Below are 20245 nucleotides of genomic sequence, written 5' to 3'. Positions count from 1 at the left end.
TTTTTCCTCACAGCAGGTCAACTTGTGTGTGGTTGCAACAGTACGGTCCCATTGAATACATTTTTGGAGAAAGGGACATCAGTTGCACCACAGGGCGAGGGGAGGGTGTGGCGCACGATACATTTTCTTTCTTAGGTAAGCATTTTTAAGTGTTTTATACTTTTGGAATTTTGGGTTTTCAAGTTGACTTTAAATGACCTTTTTCATGTATGAAATGTACTAACTCGTTTTTTCCTCACAGCAGGTCAACTTGTGTGTGGTTGCAACAGTACGGTCCCATTGAATACATTTTTGGAGAAAGGGACATCAGTTGCACCACAGGGCGAGGGGAGGGTGTGGCGCACGATACATTTTCTTTCTTAGGTAAGCATTTTTAAGTGTTTTATACTTTCGGAATTTTGGCTTTTCAGGTTGACTTAATTGACCTTTTTCATGTATGAAATGTACTAACTCGTTTTTTCCTCACAGCAGGTCAACTTGTGTGTGGTTGCAACGGTACGGTCCCATTGAATACATTTTTAGAGAAAGGGACATCAGTTGCACCACAGGGCAGGAGGAGGGTGTGGCGCACGATACATTTTCTTTCTTAGGTAAGAATTTTTAAGTGATTTATACTTTTGGAATTTTGGTTTTTCAAGTTGACTTTAAATGACCTTTTTCATGTATGAAATGTACTAACTCGTTTTTTCCTCACAGCAGGTCAACTTGTGTGTGGTTGCAACAGTACGGTCCCATTGAATACATTTTTGGAGAAAGGGACATCAGTTGCACCACAGGGTGAGGGGTGGGTGTGGCGCACGATACATTTTCTTTCTTAGGTAAGCATTTTTAAGTGTTTTATACTTTTGGAATTTTGGTTTTTCAAGTTGACTTTAAATGACCTTTTTCATGTATGAAATGTACTAACTCGTTTTTTCCTCACAGCAGGTCAACTTGTGTGTGGTTGCAACACTACGGTCCCATTGAATACATTATTGGAGAAAGGGACATCAGTTGCACCACAGGGCAGGAGGAGGGTGTGGCGCACGATACATTTTCTTTCTTAGGTAAGCATTTTTAAGTGTTTTATACTTTTGGAATTTTGGTTTTTCAAGCTGACTTTAAATGACCTTTTTCATGTATGAAATGTACTAACTCGTTTTTTCCTCACAGCAGGTCAACTTGTGTGTGGTTGCAACAGTACGGTCCCATTGAATACATTTTTGGAGGAAGGGACATCAGTTGCACCACAGGGCGAGGGGAGGGTGTGGCGCACGATACATTTTCTTTCTTAGGTAAGCATTTTTAAGTGTTTTATACTTTTGGAATTTTGGTTTTTCAAGTTGACTTTAAATGACCTTTTTCATGTATGAAATGTACTAACTCGTTTTTTCCTCACAGCAGGTCAACTTGTGTGTGGTTGCAACAGTACGGTCCCATTGAATACATTTTTGGAAAAAGGGACATCAGTTGCACCACAGGGCATGAGGAGGGTGTGGCGCACGATACATTTTCTTTCTTAGGTATGCATTTTTAAGTGTTTTATACTTTTGGAATTTTGGTTTTTCAAGTTGACTTTAAATGACCTTTTTCATGTATGAAATGTACTAACTCGTTTTTTCCTCACAGCAGGTCAACTTGTGTGTGGTTGCAACAGTACGGTCCCATTGAATACATTTTTGGAGAAAGGGACATCAGTTGCACCACAGGCCGAGGGGAGGGTGTGGCGCACGGTACATTTTCTTTCTTAGGTAAGCATTTTTTAGTGTTTTATACTTTTGGAATTTTGGTTTTTCAAGTTGACTTTAAATGACCTTTTTCATGTATGAAATGTACTAACTCGTTTTTTCCTAACAGCAGGTCAACTTGTGTGTGGTTGCCACAGTACGGTCCCATTGAATACATTTTTGGAGAAAGGGACATCAGTTGCACCACAGGGCAGGAGGAGGGTGTGGCGCACGATACGTTTTCTTTCTTAGGTAAGCATTTTTAAGTGTTTTATACTTTTGGAATTTTGGTTTTTCAAGTTGACTTTAAATGACCTTTTTCATTTATGAAATGTACTAACTCGTTTTTTCCTCACAGCAGGTCAACTTGTGTGTGGTTGCAACAGTACGGTCCCATTGAATACATTTTTGGAGAAAGGGACATCAGTTGCACCACAGGGCAGGAGGAGGGTGTGGCGCACGATACATTTTCTTTCTTAGGTAAGCATTTTTAAGTGTTTTATACTTTTGGAATTTTGGTTTTTCAAGTTGACTTTAAATGACCTTTTTCATGTATGAAATGTACTAACTCGTTTTTTCCTCACAGCAGGTCAACTTGTGTGTGGTTGCAACAGTACGGTCCCATTGAATACATTTTTGGAGAAAGGGACATCAGTTGCACCACAGGGCGGGAGGAGGGTGTGGCGCACGATACATTTTCTTTCTTAGGTAAGCATTTTTTAGTGTTTTATACTTTTGGAATTTTGGTTTTTCAAGTTGACTTTAAATGACCTTTTTCATGTATGAAATGTACTAACTCGTTTTTTCCTCACAGCAGGTCAACTTGTGAGTGGTTACAACAGTACGGTCCCATTGAATACATTTTTGGAGAAAGGGACATCAGTTGCACCACAGGGCGAGGGGAGGGTGTGGCGCACGATACATTTTCTTTCTTAGGTAAGCATTTTTAAGTATTTTATACTTTTGGAATTTTGGTTTTTCAAGTTGACTTTAAATGACCTTTTTCATGTATGAAATGTACTAACTCGTATTTTTCCTCACAGCAGGTCAACTTGTGTGTGGTTGCAACAGTACGGTCCCATTGAATACATTTTTGGAGAAAGGGACATCAGTTGCACCACAGGGCGGGAGGAGGGTGCGGCGCACGATACATTTTCTTTCTTAGGTAAGCATTTTTAAGTGTTTTATACTTTTGGAATTTTGGTTTTTCAAGTTGACTTTAAATGACCTTTTTCATGTATGAAATGTACTAACTCGTTTTTCCTCACAGCAGGTCAACTTCTGTGTGGTTGCAACAGTACGGTCCCATTGAATACATTTTTGGAGAAAGGGACATCAGTTGCACCACAGGGCGAGGGGAGGGTGTGGCGCACGATACATTTTCTTTCTTAGGTAAGCATTTTTTAGTGTTTTATACTTTTGGAATTTTGGTTTTTCAAGTTGACTTTAAATGACCTTTTTCATGTATGAAATGTACTAACTCGTTTTTTCCTCACAGCAGGTCAACTTGTGTGTGGTTGCAACACTACGGTCCCATTGAATACATTTTTGGAGAAAGGGACATCAGTTGCACCACAGGGCGAGGGGAGGGTGTGGCGCACGATACATTTTATTTCTTAGGTAAGCATTTTTTAGTATTTTATACTTTTGGAATTTTGGTTTTTCAAGTTGACTTTAAATGACCTTTTTCATGTATGAAATGTACTAACTCGTTTTTTCCTCACAGCAGGTCAACTTGTGTGTGGTTGCAACAGTACGGTCCCAGTGAATACATTTTTGGTGAAAGGGACATCAGTTGCACCACAGGGCGGGAGGAGGGTGCGGCGCACGATACATTTTCTTTCTTAGGTAAGCATTTTTTAGTGTTTTATACTTTTGGAATTTTAGTTTTTCAAGTTGACTTTAAATGACCTTTTTCATGTATGAAATGTACTAACTCGTTTTTTCCTCACAGCAGGTCAACTTGTGTGTGGTTGCAACAGTACGGTTCCATTGAATACATTTTTGGAGAAAAGGACATCAGTTGCACCACAGGGCGGGAGGAGGGTGTGGCGCACGATACATTATCTTTCTTAGGTAAGCATTTTTTAGTGTATTATACTTTTGGAATTTTGGTTTTTCAAGTTGACTTTAAATGACCTTTTTCATGTATGAAATGTACTAACTCGTTTTTTCCTCACAGCAGGTCAACTTGTGTGTGGTTGCAACAGTACGGTCCCATTGAATACATTTTTGGAGAAAGGGACATCAGTTGCACCACAGGGCGAGGGGAGGGTGTGGCGCACGATACATTTTCTTTCTTAGGTAAGCATTTTTAAGTGTTTTATACTTTTGGAATTTTGGTTTTTCAAGTTGACTTTAAATGACCTTTTTCATGTATGAAATGTACTAACTCGTTTTTTCCTCACAGCAGGTCAACTTGTGTGTGGTTGCAACGGTACGGTCCCATTGAATACATTTTTGGAGAAAGGGACATCAGTTGCACCACAGGGCGAGGAGAGGGTGTGGCGCACGATACATTTTCTTTCTTAGGTAAGCATTTTTAAGTGTTTTATACTTTTGGAATTTTGGTTTTTCAAGTTGACTTTAAATGACCTTTTTCATGTATGAAATGTACTAACTCGTTTTTTCCTCACAGCACGTCAACTTGTGTGTGGTTGCAACAGTACGGTCCCATTGAATACATTTTTGGAGAAAGGGACATCAGTTGCACCACAGGGCGAGGGGAGGGTGTGGCGCACGATACATTTTATTTCTTAGGTAAGCATTTTTTAGTATTTTATACTTTTGGAATTTTGGTTTTTCAAGTTGACTTTAAATGACCTTTTTCATGTATGAAATGTACTAACTCGTTTTTTCCTCACAGCAGGTCAACTTGTGTGTGGTTGCAACAGTACGGTCCCATTGAATACATTTTTGGAGAAAGGGACATCAGTTGCACCACAGGGCGGGAGGAGGGTGCGGCGCACGATACATTTTCTTTCTTAGGTAAGCATTTTTTAGTGTTTTATGCTTTTGGAATTTTAGTTTTTCAAGTTGACTTTAAATGACCTTTTTCATGTATGAAATGTACTAACTCGTTTTTTCCTCACAGCAGGTCAACTTGTGTGTGGTTGCAACAGTACGGTTCCATTGAATACATTTTTGGAGAAAGGGACATCAGTTGCACCACAGGGCGGGAGGAGGGTGTGGCGCACGATACATTTTCTTTCTTAGGTAAGCATTTTTTAGTGTTTTATACTTTTGGAATTTTGGTTTTTCAAGTTGACTTTAAATGACCTTTTTCATGTATGAAATGTACTAACTCGTTTTTTCCTCACAGCAGGTCAACTTGTGTGTGGTTGCAACAGTACGGTCCCATTGAATACATTTTTGGAGAAAGGGACATCAGTTGCACCACAGGGCGAGGGGAGGGTGTGGCGCACGATACATTTTCTTTCTTAGGTAAGCATTTTTAAGTGTTTTATACTTTTGGAATTTTGGTTTTTCAAGTTGACTTTAAATGACCTTTTTCATGTATGAAATGTACTAACTTGTTTTTTCCTCACAGCAGGTCAACTTGTGTGTGGTAGCAACAGTACGGTCCCATTGAATACATTTTTGGAGAACGGGACATCAGTTGCACCACAGGGCGGGAGGAGGGTGCGGCGCACGATACATTTTCTTTCTTAGGTAAGCATTTTTTAGTGTTTTATACTTTTGGAATTTTAGTTTTTCAAGTTGACTTTAAGTGACCTTTTTCATGTTTGAAATGTACTAACTCGTTTTTTCCTCACAGCAGGTCAACTTGTGTGTGGTTGCAACAGTACGGTTCCATTGAATACATTTTTGGAGAAAGGGACATCAGTTGCACCACAGGGCGGGAGGAGGGTGTGGCGCACGATACATTTTCTTTCTTAGGTAAGCATTTTTAAGTGTTTTATACTATTGGAATTTTGGTTTTTTGAAGTTGACTTTAAATGACCTTTTTCATGTATGAAATGTACTAACTCGTTTCTTCCTCACAGCAGGTCAACTTGTGGGTGGTTGCAACAGTACGGTCCCATTGAATACATTTTTGGAGAAAGGGACATCAGTTGCACCACAGGGCGAGGGGAGGGTGTGTCGCACGTTACATTTTCTTTCTTAGGTAAGCATTTTTAAGTGTTTTATACTTTTGGAATTTTGGTTTTTCAAGTTGACTTTAAATGACCTTTTTCATGTATGAAATGTACTAACTCGTTTTTTCCTCACAGCAGGTCAACTTGTGTGTGGTTGCAACAGTACGGTCCCATTGAATACATTTTTGGAGAAAGGGACATCAGTTGCACCACAGGGCGAGGGGAGGGTGTGGCGCACGATACATTTTCTTTCTTAGGTAAGCATTTTTAAGTGTTTTATACTTTTGGAATTTTGGTTTTTCAAGTTGACTTTAAATGACCTTTTTCATGTATGAAATGTACTAACTCGTTTTTTCCTCACAGCAGGTCAACTTGTGTGTGGTTGCAACAGTACGGTTCCATTGAATACATTTTTGGAGAAAGGTACATCAGTTGCACCACAGGGCGGGAGGAGGGTGTGGCGCACGATACATTTTCTTTCTTAGGTAAGCATTTTTAAGTGTTTTATACTTTTGGAATTTTGGTTTTTCAAGTTGACTTTAAATGACCTTCTTCATAGATGAAATGTACTAACTCGATTCTTCCTCACAGCAGGTCAACTTGTGTGTGGTTGCAACAGTACGGTCCCATTGAATACATTTATGGAGAAAGGGACATCAGTTGCACCACAGGGCGAGGGGAGGGTGTGGCGCACGATACATTTTCTTTCTTAGGTAAGCATTTTTAAGTGTTTTATACTTTTGGAATTTTGGTTTTTCAAGTTGACTTTAAATGACCTTTTTCATGTATGAAATGTACTAACTCGTTTTTTCCTCACAGCAGGTCAACTTGTGTGTGGTTGCAACAGTACGGTTCCATTGAATACATTTTTGGAGAAAGGGACATCAGTTGCACCACAGGGCGGGAGGAGGGTGTGGCGCACGATACATTTTCTTTCTTAGGTAAGCATTTTTAAGTGTTTTATACTTTTGGAATTTTGGTTTTTCAAGTTGACTTTAAATGACCTTTTTCATGTATGAAATGTACTAACTCGTTTTTTCCTCACAGCAGGTCAACTTGTGTGTGGTTGCAACAGTACGGTCCCATTGAATACATTTTTGGAGAAAGGGACATCAGTTGCACCACAGGGCGAGGGGAGGGTGTGGCGCACGTTACATTTTCTTTCTTAGGTAAGCATTTTTAAGTGTTTTATACTTTTGGAATTTTGGTTTTTTCAAGGTGACTTTAAATGACCTTTTTCATGTATGAAATGTACTAACTCGTTTTTTCCTCACAGCAGGTCAACTTGTGTGTGGTTGCAACAGTACGGTTCCATTGAATACATTTTTGGAGAAAGGTACATCAGTTGCACCACAGGGCGGGAGGATGGTGTGGCGCACGATACATTTTCTTTCTTAGGTAAGCATTTTTAAGTGTTTTATACTTTTGGAATTTTGGTTTTTTCAAGTTGACTTTAAATGACCTTTTTCATGTATGAAATGTACTAACTCGTTTTTTCCTCACAGCAGGTCAACTTGTGTGTGGTTGCAACAGTACGGTCCCATTCAATGCATTTTTGGAGAAAGGGACATCAGTTGCACCACAGGGCGAGGGGAGGGTGTGGCGCACGATACATTTTCTTTCTTAGGTAAGCATTTTTAAGTGTTTTATACTTTTGGAATTTTGGTTTTTCAAGTTGACTTTAAATGACCTTTTTCATGTATGAAATGTACTAACTCGTTTTTTCCTCACAGCAGGTCAACTTGTGTGTGGTTGCAACAGTACGGTTCCATTGAATACATTTTTGGAGAAAGGGACATCAGTTGCACCACAGGGCGGGAGGAGGGTGTGGCGCACGATACATTTTCTTTCTTAGGTAAGCATTTTTAAGTGTTTTATACTTTTGGAATTTTGGTTTTTCAAGTTGACTTTAAATGACCTTTTTCATGTATGAAATGTACTAACTCGTTTTTTCCTCACAGCAGGTCAACTTGTGTGTGGTTGCAACAGTACGGTTCCATTGAATACATTTTTGGAGAAAGGTACATCAGTTGCACCACAGGGCGGGAGGAGGGTGTGGCGCACGATACATTTTCTTTCTTAGGTAAGCATTTTTAAGTGTTTTATACTTTTGGAATTTTGGTTTTTCAAGTTGACTTTAAATGACCTTCTTCATGTATGAAATGTACTATCTCGATTTTTCCTCACAGCAGGTCAACTTGTGTGTGGTTGCAACAGTACGGTCCCATTGAATACATTTATGGAGAAAGGGACATCAGTTGCACCACAGGGCGAGGGGAGGGTGTGGCGCACGATACATTTTCTTTCTTAGGTAAGCATTTTTAAGTGTTTTATACTTTTGGAATTTTGGTTTTTCAAGTTGACTTTAAATGACCTTTTTCATGTATGAAATGTACTAACTCGTTTTTTCCTCACAGCAGGTCAACTTGTGTGTGGTTGCAACAGTACGGTCCCATTGAATACATTTTTGGAGAACGGGACATCAGTTGCACCACAGGGCGGGAGGAGGGTGCGGCGCACGATACATTTTCTTTCTTAGGTAAGCATTTTTTAGTGTTTTATACTTTTGGAATTTTAGTTTTTCAAGTTGACTTTAAATGACCTTTTTCATGTATGAAATGTACTAACTCGTTTTTTCCTCACAGCAGGTCAACTTGTGTGTGGTTGCAACAGTACGGTTCCATTGAATACATTTTTGGAGAAAGGGACATCAGTTGCACCACAGGGCGGGAGGAGGGTGTGGCGCACGTTACATTTTCTTTCTTAGGTAAGCATTTTTAAGTGTTTTATACTTTTGGAATTTTGGTTTTTTCAAGTTGACTTTAAATGACCTTTTTCATGTATGAAATGTACTAACTCGTTTTTTCCTCAGAGCAGGTCAACTTGTGTGTGGTTGCAACAGTACGGTCCCATTGAATACATTTTTGGAGAAAGGGACATCAGTTGCACCACAGGGCGAGGGGAGGGTGTGGCGCACGTTACATTTTCTTTCTTAGGTAAGCATTTTTAAGTGTTTTATACTTTTGGAATTTTGGTTTTTCAAGTTGACTTTAAATGACCTTTTTCATGTATGAAATGTACTAACTCGTTTTTTCCTCACAGCAGGTCAACTTGTGTGTGGTTGCAACAGTACGGTTCCATTGAATACATTTTTGGAGAAAGGTACATCAGTTGCACCACAGGGCGGGAGGAGGGTGTGGCGCACGATACATTTTCTTTCTTAGGTAAGCATTTTTAAGTGTTTTATACTTTTGGAATTTTGGTTTTTTCAAGTTGACTTTAAATGACCTTTTTCATGTATGAAATGTACTAACTCGTTTTTTCCTCAGAGCAGGTCAACTTGTGTGTGGTTGCAACAGTACGGTCCCATTGAATACATTTTTGGAGAAAGGGACATCAGTTGCACCACAGGGCGAGGGGAGGGTGTGGCGCACGTTACATTTTCTTTCTTAGGTAAGCATTTTTAAGTGTTTTATACTTTTGGAATTTTGGTTTTTCAAGTTGACTTTAAATGACCTTTTTCATGTATGAAATGTACTAACTCGTTTTTTCCTCAGAGCAGGTCAACTTGTGTGTGGTTGCAACAGTACGGTCCCATTGAATACATTTTTGGAGAAAGGGACATCAGTTGCACCACAGGGCGAGGGGAGGGTGTGGCGCACGTTACATTTTCTTTCTTAGGTAAGCATTTTTAAGTGTTTTATACTTTTGGAATTTTGGTTTTTTCAAGTTGACTTTAAATGACCTTTTTCATGTATGAAATGTACTAACTCGTTTTTTCCTCAGAGCAGGTCAACTTGTGTGTGGTTGCAACAGTACGGTTCCATTGAATACATTTTTGGAGAAAGGGACATCAGTTGCACCACAGGGCGAGGGGAGGGTGTGGCGCACGTTACATTTTCTTTCTTAGGTAAGCATTTTTAAGTGTTTTATACTTTTGGAATTTTGGTTTTTCAAGTTGACTTTAAATGACCTTTTTCATGTATGAAATGTACTAACTCGTTTTTTCCTCACAGCAGGTCAACTTGTGTGTGGTTGCAACAGTACGGTTCCATTGAATACATTTTTGGAGAAAGGGACATCAGTTGCACCACAGGGCGAGGGGAGGGTGTGGCGCACGTTACATTTTCTTTCTTAGGTAAGCATTTTTAAGTGTTTTATACTTTTGGAATTTTGGTTTTTTCAAGTTGACTTTAAATGACCTTTTTCATGTATGAAATGTACTAACTCGTTTTTTCCTCACAGCAGGTCAACTTGTGTGTGGTTGCAACAGTACGGTTCCATTGAATACATTTTTGGAGAAAGGGACATCAGTTGCACCACAGGGCGGGAGGAGGGTGTGGCGCACGTTACATTTTCTTTCTTAGGTAAGCATTTTTAAGTGTTTTATACTTTTGGAATTTTGGTTTTTTCAAGTTGACTTTAAATGACCTTTTTCATGTATGAAATGTACTAACTCGTTTTTTCCTCAGAGCAGGTCAACTTGTGTGTGGTTGCAACAGTACGGTCCCATTGAATACATTTTTGGAGAAAGGGACATCAGTTGCACCACAGGGCGAGGGGAGGGTGTGGCGCACGTTACATTTTCTTTCTTAGGTAAGCATTTTTAAGTGTTTTATACTTTTGGAATTTTGGTTTTTCAAGTTGACTTTAAATGACCTTTTTCATGTATGAAATGTACTAACTCGTTTTTTCCTCAGAGCAGGTCAACTTGTGTGTGGTTGCAACAGTACGGTCCCATTGAATACATTTTTGGAGAAAGGGACATCAGTTGCACCACAGGGCGAGGGGAGGGTGTGGCGCACGTTACATTTTCTTTCTTAGGTAAGCATTTTTAAGTGTTTTATACTTTTGGAATTTTGGTTTTTTCAAGTTGACTTTAAATGACCTTTTTCATGTATGAAATGTACTAACTCGTTTTTTCCTCACAGCAGGTCAACTAGTGTGTGGTTGCAACAGTACGGTTCCATTGAATACATTTTTGGAGAAAGGTACATCAGTTGCACCACAGGGCGGGAGGAGGGTGTGGCGCACGATACATTTTCTTTCTTAGGTAAGCATTTTTAAGTGTTTTATACTTTTGGAATTTTGGTTTTTTCAAGTTGACTTTAAATGACCTTTTTCATGTATGAAATGTACTAACTCGTTTTTTCCTCACAGCAGGTCAACTTGTGTGTGGTTGCAACAGTACGGTCCCACTCAATGCATTTTTGGAGAAAGGGACATCAGTTGCACCACAGGGCGAGGGGAGGGTGTGGCGCACGATACATTTTCTTTCTTAGGTAAGCATTTTTAAGTATTTTATACTTTTGGAATTTTGGTTTTTCAAGTTGACTTTAAATGACCTTTTTCATGTATGAAATGTACTAACTCGTATTTTTCCTCACAGCAGGTCAACTTGTGTGTGGTTGCAACAGTACGGTCCCATTGAATACATTTTTGGAGAAAGGGACATCAGTTGCACCACAGGGCGGGAGGAGGGTGCGGCGCACGATACATTTTCTTTCTTAGGTAAGCATTTTTAAGTGTTTTATACTTTTGGAATTTTGGTTTTTCAAGTTGACTTTAAATGACCTTTTTCATGTATGAAATGTACTAACTCGGTTTTTCCTCACAGCAGGTCAACTTGTGTGTGGTTGCAACAGTACGGTTCCATTGAATACATTTTTGGAGAAAGGGACATCAGTTGCACCACAGGGCGAGGGGAGGGTGTGGCGCACGATACATTTTCTTTCTTAGGTAAGCATTTTTAAGTGTTTTATACTTTTGGAATTATGGTTTTTCAAGTTGACTTTAAATGACCTTTTTCACGTATGAAATGTACTAACTCGTTTTTTCCTCACAGCAGGTCAACTTGTGTGTGGTTGCAACAGTACGGTGTCATTGAATACATTTTTGGAGAAAGGGACATCAGTTGCACCACAGGGCGAGGGGAGGGTGTGGCGCACGATACATTTTATTTCTTAGGTAAGCATTTTTTAGTATTTTATACTTTTGGAATTTTGGTTTTTCAGGTTGACTTTAAATGACCTTTTTCATGTATGAAATGTACTAACTCGTTTTTTCCTCACAGCAGGTCAACTTGTGTGTGGTTGCAACAGTACGGTCCCATTGAATACATTTTTGGAGAAAGGGACATCAGTTGCACCACAGGGCAGGAGGAGGGTGCGGCGCACGATACATTTTCTTTCTTAGGTAAGCATTTTTTAGTGTTTTATACTTTTGGAATTTTAGTTTTTCAAGTTGACTTTAAATGACCTTTTTCATGTATGAAATGTACTAACTCGTTTTTTCCTCACAGCAGGTCAACTTGTGTGTGGTTGCAACAGTACGGTTCCATTGAATACATTTTTGGAGAAAGGGACATCAGTTGCACCACAGGGCGGGAGGAGGGTGTGGCGCACGATACATTTTCTTTCTTAGGTAAGCATTTTTTAGTGTTTTATACTTTTGGAATTTTAGTTTTTCAAGTTGACTTTAAGTGACCTTTTTCATGTATGAAATGTACTAACTCGTTTTTTCCTCACAGCAGGTCAACTTGTGTGTGGTTGCAACAGTACGGTTCCATTGAATACATTTTTGGAGAAAGGGACATCAGTTGAACCACAGGGCGGGAGGAGGGTGTGGCGCACGATACATTTTCTTTCTTAGGTAAGCATTTTTAAGTGTTTTATACTTTTGGAATTTTGGTTTTTTCAAGTTGACTTTAAATGACCTTTTTCATGTATGAAATGTACTAACTCGTTTCTTCCTCACAGCAGGTCAACTTGTGGGTGGTTGCAACAGTACGGTCCCATTGAATACATTTTTGGAGAAAGGGACATCAGTTGCACCACAGGGCGAGGGGAGGGTGTGTCGCACGTTACATTTTCTTTCTTAGGTAAGCATTTTTAAGTGTTTTATACTTTTGGAATTTTGGTTTTTCAAGTTGACTTTAAATGACCTTTTTCATGTATGAAATGTACTAACTCGTTTTTTCCTCACAGCAGGTCAACTTGTGTGTGGTTGCAACAGTACGGTCCCATTGAATACATTTTTGGAGAAAGGGACATCAGTTGCACCACAGGGCGAGGGGAGGGTGTGGTGCACGATACATTTTCTTTCTTAGGTAAGCATTTTTAAGTGTTTTATACTTTTGGAATTTTGGTTTTTCAAGTTGACTTTAAATGACCTTTTTCATGTATGAAATGTACTAACTCGTTTTTTCCTCGCAGCAGGTCAACTTGTGTGTGGTTGCAACAGTACGGTCCCATTGAATACATTTTTGGAGAACGGGACATCAGTTGCACCACAGGGCGGGAGGAGGGTGCGGCGCACGATACATTTTCTTTCTTAGGTAAGCATTTTTAGTGTTTTATACTTTTGGAATTTTAGTTTTTCAAGTTGACTTTAAATGACCTTTTTCATGTATGAAATGTACTAACTCGTTTTTTCCTCACAGCAGGTCAACTTGTGTGTGGTTGCAACAGTACGGTTCCATTGAATACATTTTTGGAGAAAGGGACATCAGTTGCACCACAGGGCGGGAGGAGGGTGTGGCGCACGATACATTTTCTTTCTTAGGTAAGCTTTTTTTAGTGTTTTATACTTTTGGAATTTTGGTTTTTTCAAGTTGACTTTAAATGACCTTTTTCATGTATGAAATGTACTAACTCGTTTTTTCCTCACAGCAGGTCAACTTGTGTGTGGTTGCAACAGTACGGTTCCATTGAATACATTTTTGGAGAAAGGTACATCAGTTGCACCACAGGGCGGGAGGAGGGTGTGGCGCACGATACATTTTCTTTCTTAGGTAAGCATTTTTAAGTGTTTTATACTTTTGGAATTTTGGTTTTTCAAGTTGACTTTAAATGACCTTCTTCAGGTATGAAATGTACTAACTCGATTTTTCCTCACAGCAGGTCAACTTGTGTGTGGTTGCAACAGTACAGTCCCATTGAATACATTTATGGAGAAAGGGACATCAGTTGCACCACAGGGCGAGGGGAGGGTGTGGCGCACGATACATTTTCTTTCTTAGGTAAGCATTTTTAAGTGTTTTATACTTTTGGAATTTTGGTTTTTCAAGTTGACTTTAAATGACCTTTTTCATGTATGAAATGTACTAACTCGTTTTTTCCTCACAGCAGGTCAACTTGTGTGTGGTTGCAACAGTACGGTCCCATTGAATACATTTTTGGAGAACGGGACATCAGTTGCACCACAGGGCGGGAGGAGGGTGCGGCGCACGATACATTTTCTTTCTTAGGTAAGCATTTTTTAGTGTTTTATACTTTTGGAATTTTAGTTTTTCAAGTTGACTTTAAATGACCTTTTTCATGTATGAAATGTACTAACTCGTTTTTTCCTCACAGCAGGTCAACTTGTGTGTGGTTGCAACAGTACGGTTCCATTGAATACATTTTTGGAGAAAGGGACATCAGTTGCACCACAGGGCGGGAGGAGGGTGTGGCGCACGATACATTTTCTTTCTTAGGTAAGCATTTTTAAGTGTTTTATACTTTTGGAATTTTGGTTTTTTCAAGTTGACTTCAAATGACCTTTTTCATGTATGAAATGTACTAACTCGTTTTTTCCTCAGAGCAGGTCAACTTGTGTGTGGTTGCAACAGTACGGTCCCATTGAATACATTTTTGGAGAAAGGGACATCAGTTGCACCACAGGGCGAGGGGAGGGTGTGGCGCACGTTACATTTTCTTTCTTAGGTAAGCATTTTTAAGTGTTTTATACTTTTGGAATTTTGGTTTTTTCAAGTTGACTTTAAATGACCTTTTTCATGTATGAAATGTACTAACTCGTTTTTTCCTCACAGCAGGTCAACTTGTGTGTGGTTGCAACAGTACGGTTCCATTGAATACATTTTTGGATAAAGGTACATCAGTTGCACCACAGGGCGGGAGGAGGGTGTGGCGCACGATACATTTTCTTTCTTAGGTAAGCATTTTTAAGTGTTTTATACTTTTGGAATTTTGGTTTTTTCAAGTTGACTTTAAATGACCTTTTTCATGTATGAAATGTACTAACTCGTTTTTTCCTCACAGCAGGTCAACTTGTGTGTGGTTGCAACAGTACGGTCCCATTCAATGCATTTTTGGAGAAAGGGACATCAGTTGCACCACAGGGCGAGGGGAGGGTGTGGCGCACGATACATTTTATTTCTTAGGTAAGCATTTTTTAGTATTTTATACTTTTGGAATTTTGGTTTTTCAAGTTGACTTTAAATGACCTTTTTCATGTATGAAATGTACTAACTCGTTTTTTCCTCACAGCAGGTCAACTTGTGTGTGGTTGCAACAGTACGGTCCCATTGAATACATTTTTGGAGAAAGGGACATCAGTTGCACCACAGGGCAGGAGGAGGGTGCGGCGCACGATACATTTTCTTTCTTAGGTAAGCATTTTTTAGTGTTTTATACTTTTGGAATTTTAGTTTTTCAAGTTGACTTTAAATGACCTTTTTCATGTATGAAATGTACTAACTCGTTTTTTCCTCACAGCAGGTCAACTTGTGTGTGGTTGCAACAGTACGGTTCCATTGAATACATTTTTGGAGAAAGGGACAGCAGTTGCACCACAGGGCGGGAGGAGGGTGTGGCGCACGATACATTTTCTTTCTTAGGTAAGCATTTTTTAGTGTTTTATACTTTTGGAATTTTGGTTTTTCAAGTTGACTTTAAATGACTTTTTTCATGTATGAAATGTACTAACTCGTTTTTTCCTCACAGCAGGTCAACTTGTGTGTGGTTGCAACAGTACGGTCCCATTGAATACATTTTTGGAAAAAGGGACATCAGTTGCACCACAGGGCGAGGGGAGGGTGTGGCGCACGATACATTTTCTTTCTTAGGTAAGCATTTTTAAGTGTTTTATACTTTTGGAATTTTGGTTTTTCAAGTTAACTTTAAATGACCTTTTTCATGTATGAAATGTACTAACTTGTTTTTTCCTCACAGCAGGTCAACTTGTGTGTGGTTGCAACAGTATGGTCCCATTGAATACATTTTTGGAGAACGGGACATCAGTTGCACCACAGGGCGGGAGGAGGGTGCGGCGCACGATACATTTTCTTTCTTAGGTAAGCATTTTTTAGTGTTTTATACTTTTGGAATTTTAGTTTTTCAAGTTGACTTTAAGTGACCTTTTTCATGTATGAAATGTACTAACTCGTTTTTTCCTCACAGCAGGTCAACTTGTGTGTGGTTGCAACAGTACGGTTCCATTGAATACATTTTTGGAGAAAGGGACATCAGTTGCACCACAGGGCGGGAGGAGGGTGTGGCGCACGATACATTTTCTTTCTTAGGTAAGCATTTTTAAGTGTTTTATACTTTTGGAATTTTGGTTTTTTCAAGTTGACTTTAAATGACCTTTTTCATGTATGAAATGTACTAACTCGTTTCTTCCTCACAGCAGGTCAACTTGTGGGTGGTTGCAACAGTACGGTCCCATTGAATACATTTTTGGAGAAAGGGACATCAGTTGCACCACAGGGCGAGGGGAGGGTGTGTCGCACGTTACATTTTCTTTCTTAGGTAAGCATTTTTAAGTGTTTTATACTTTTGGAATTTTGGTTTTTCAAGTTGACTTTAAATGACCTTTTTCATGTATGAAATGTACTAACTCGTTTTTTCCTCACAGCAGGTCAACTTGTGTGTGGTTGCAACAGTACGGTCCCATTGAATACATTTTTGGAGAAAGGGACATCAGTTGCACCACAGGGCGAGGGGAGGGTGTGGCGCACGATACATTTTCTTTCTTAGGTAAGCATTTTTAAGTGTTTTATACTTTTGGAATTTTGGTTTTTCAAGTTGACTTTAAATGACCTTTTTCATGTATGAAATGTACTAACTCGTTTTTTCCTCGCAGCAGGTCAACTTGTGTGTGGTTGCAACAGTACGGTCCCATTGAATACATTTTTGGAGAACGGGACATCAGTTGCACCACAGGGCGGGAGGAGGGTGCGGCGCACGATACATTTTCTTTCTTAGGTAAGCATTTTTTAGTGTTTTATACTTTTGGAATTTTAGTTTTTCAAGTTGACTTTAAGTGACCTTTTTCATGTATGAAATGTACTAACTCGTTTTTTCCTCACAGCAGGTCAACTTGTGTGTGGTTGCAACAGTACGGTTCCATTGAATACATTTTTGGAGAAAGGGACATCAGTTGCACCACAGGGCGGGAGGAGGGTGTGGCGCACGATACATTTTCTTTCTTAGGTAAGCATTTTTAAGTGTTTTATACTTTTGCAATTTTGGTTTTTTCAAGTTGACTTTAAATGACCTTTTTCATGTATGAAATGTACTAACTCGTTTTTTCCTCACAGCAGGTCAACTTGTGTGTGGTTGCAACAGTACGGTCCCATTGAATACATTTTTGGAGAAAGGGACATCAGTTGCACCACAGGGCGAGGGGAGATTGTGGCGCACGTTACATTTTCTTTCTTAGGTAAGCATTTTTAAGTGTTTTATACTTTTGGAATTTTGGTTTTTCAAGTTGACTTTAAATGACCTTTTTCATGTATGAAATGTACTAACTCGTTTTTTCCTCACAGCAGGTCAACTTGTGTGTGGTTGCAACAGTACGGTTCCATTGAATACATTTTTGGAGAAAGGTACATCAGTTGCACCACAGGGCGGGAGGAGGGTGTGGCGCACAATACATTTTCTTTCTTAGGTAAGCATTTTTAAGTGTTTTATACTTTTGGAATTTTGGTTTTTTCAAGTTGACTTTAAATGACCTTTTTCATGTATGAAATGTACTAACTCGTTTTTTCCTCACAGCAGGTCAACTTGTGTGTGGTTGCAACAGTACGGTCCCATTCAATGCATTTTTGGAGAAAGGGACATCAGTTGCACCACAGGGCGAGGGGAGGGTGTGGCGCACGATACATTTTCTTTCTTAGGTAAGCATTTTTAAGTGTTTTATACTTTTGGAATTTTGGTTTTTCAAGTTGACTTTAAATGACCTTTTTCATGTATGAAAAGGACTAACTCATTTTTTCCTCACAGCAGGTCAACTTGTGTGTGGTTGCAACAGTACGGTTCCATTGAATACATTTTTGGAGAAAGGTACATCAGTTGCACCACAGGGCGGGAGGAGGGTGTGGCGCACGATACATTTTCTTTCTTAGGTAAGCATTTTTAAGTGTTTTATACTTTTGGAATATTGGTTTTTTCAAGTTGACTTTAAATGACCTTTTTCATGTATGAAATGTACTAACTCGTTTTTTCATCACAGCAGGTCAACTTGTGTGTGGTTGCAACAGTACGGTTCCATTGAATACATTTTTGGAGAAAGGGACATCAGTTGCACCACAGGGCGGGAGGAGGGTGTGGCGCACGATACATTTTCTTTCTTAGGTAAGCATTTTTAAGTGTTTTATACTTTTGGAATTTTGGTTTTTTCAAGTTGACTTTAAATGACCTTTTTCATGTATGAAATGTACTAACTCGTTTTTTCCTCACAGCAGGTCAACTTATGTGTGGTTGCAACAGTACGGTTCCATTGAATACATTTTTGGAGAAAGGGACATCAGTTGCACCACAGGGCGAGGGGAGGGTGTGGCGCACGTTACATTTTCTTTCTTAGGTAAGCATTTTTAAGTGTTTTATACTTTTGGAATTTTGGTTTTTTCAAGTTGACTTTAAACGACCTTTTTCATGTATGAAATGTACTAACTCGTTTTTTCCTCACAGCAGGTCAACTTGTGTGTGGTTGCAACAGTACGGTTCCATTGAATACATTTTTGGAGAAAGGTACATCAGTTGCACCACAGGGCGGGAGGAGGGTGTGGCGCACGATACATTTTCTTTCTTAGGTAAGCATTTTTAAGTGTTTTATACTTTTGGAATTATGGTTTTTTCAAGTTGACTTTAAATGACCTTTTTCATGTATGAAATGTACTAACTCGTTTTTTCCTCACAGCAGGTCAACTTGTGTGTGGTTGCAACAGTACGGTCCCATTGAATACATTTTTGGAGAAAGGGACATCAGTTGCACCACAGGGCGAGGGGAGGGTGTGGCGCACAATACATTTTCTTTCTTAGGTAAGCATTTTTAAGTGTTTTATACTTTTGGAATTTTGGTTTTTCAAGTTGACTTTAAATGACCTTTTTCATGTATGAAATGTACTAACTCGTTTTTTCCTCACAGCAGGTCAACTTGTGTGTGGTTGCAACAGTACGGTTCCATTGAATACATTTTTGGAGAAAGGGACATCAGTTGCACCACAGGGCGAGGGGAGGGTGTGGCGCACGATACATTTTCTTTCTTAGGTAAGCATTTTTAAGTGTTTTATACTTTTGGAATTTTGGTTTTTCAAGTTGACTTTAAATGACCTTTTTCATGTATGAAATGTACTAACTCGTTTTTTCCTCACAGCAGGTCAACTTGTGTGTGGTTGCAACAGTACGGTCCCATTGAATACATTTTTGGAGAACGGGACATCAGTTGCACCACAGGGCGGGAGGAGGGTGCGGCGCACGATACATTTTCTTTCTTAGGTAAGCATTTTTTAGTGTTTTATACTTTTGGAATTTTAGTTTTTCAAGTTGACTTTAAATGACCTTTTTCATGTATGAAATGTACTAACTCGTTTTTTCCTCACAGCAGGCAACTTGTGTGTGGTTGCAACAGTACGGTTCCATTGAATACATTTTTGGAGAAAGGGACATCAGTTGCACCACAGGGCGGGAGGAGGGTGTGGCGCACGATACATTTTCTTTCTTAGGTAAGCATTTTTAAGTGTTTTATACTTTTGGAATTTTGGTTTTTTCAAGTTGACTTTAAATGACCTTTTTCATGTATGAAATGTACTAACTCGTTTTTTCCTCACAGCAGGTCAACTTGTGTGTGGTTGCAACAGTACGGTCCCATTGAATACATTTTTGGAGAAAGGAACATCAGTTGCACCACAGGGCGAGGGGAGGGTGTGGTGCACGATACATTTTCTTTCTTAGGTAAGCATTTTTAAGTGTTTTATACTTTTGGAATTTTGGTTTTTTCAAGTTGACTTTAAATGACCTTTTTCATGTATGAAATGTACTAACTCGTTCCTTCCTCACAGCAGGTCAACTTGTGTGTGGTTGCAACAGTACGGTCCCATTGAATACATTTTTGGAGAAAGGGACATCAGTTGCACCACAGGGCGGGAGGAGGGTGCGGCGCACGTTACATTTCCTTTCTTAGGTAAGCATTTTTAAGTGTTTTATACTTTTGGAATTTTGGTTTTTCAAGTTGACTTTAAATGACCTTTTTCATGTATGAAATGTACTAACTCGTTTTTTCCTCACAGCAGGTCAACTTGTGTGTGGTTGCAACAGTACGGTTCCATTGAATACATTTTTGGAGAAAGGTACATCAGTTGCACCACAGGGCGGGAGGAGGGTGTGGCGCACGATACATTTTCTTTCTTAGGTAAGCATTTTTAAGTGTTTTATA

The sequence above is a fragment of the Schistocerca americana genome, chromosome 5, assembly GCF_021461395.2.
Source record: "Schistocerca americana isolate TAMUIC-IGC-003095 chromosome 5, iqSchAmer2.1, whole genome shotgun sequence".
Taxonomy (NCBI): domain Eukaryota; kingdom Metazoa; phylum Arthropoda; class Insecta; order Orthoptera; family Acrididae; genus Schistocerca; species Schistocerca americana.
This window is presented reverse-complemented; position numbering follows the sequence as displayed.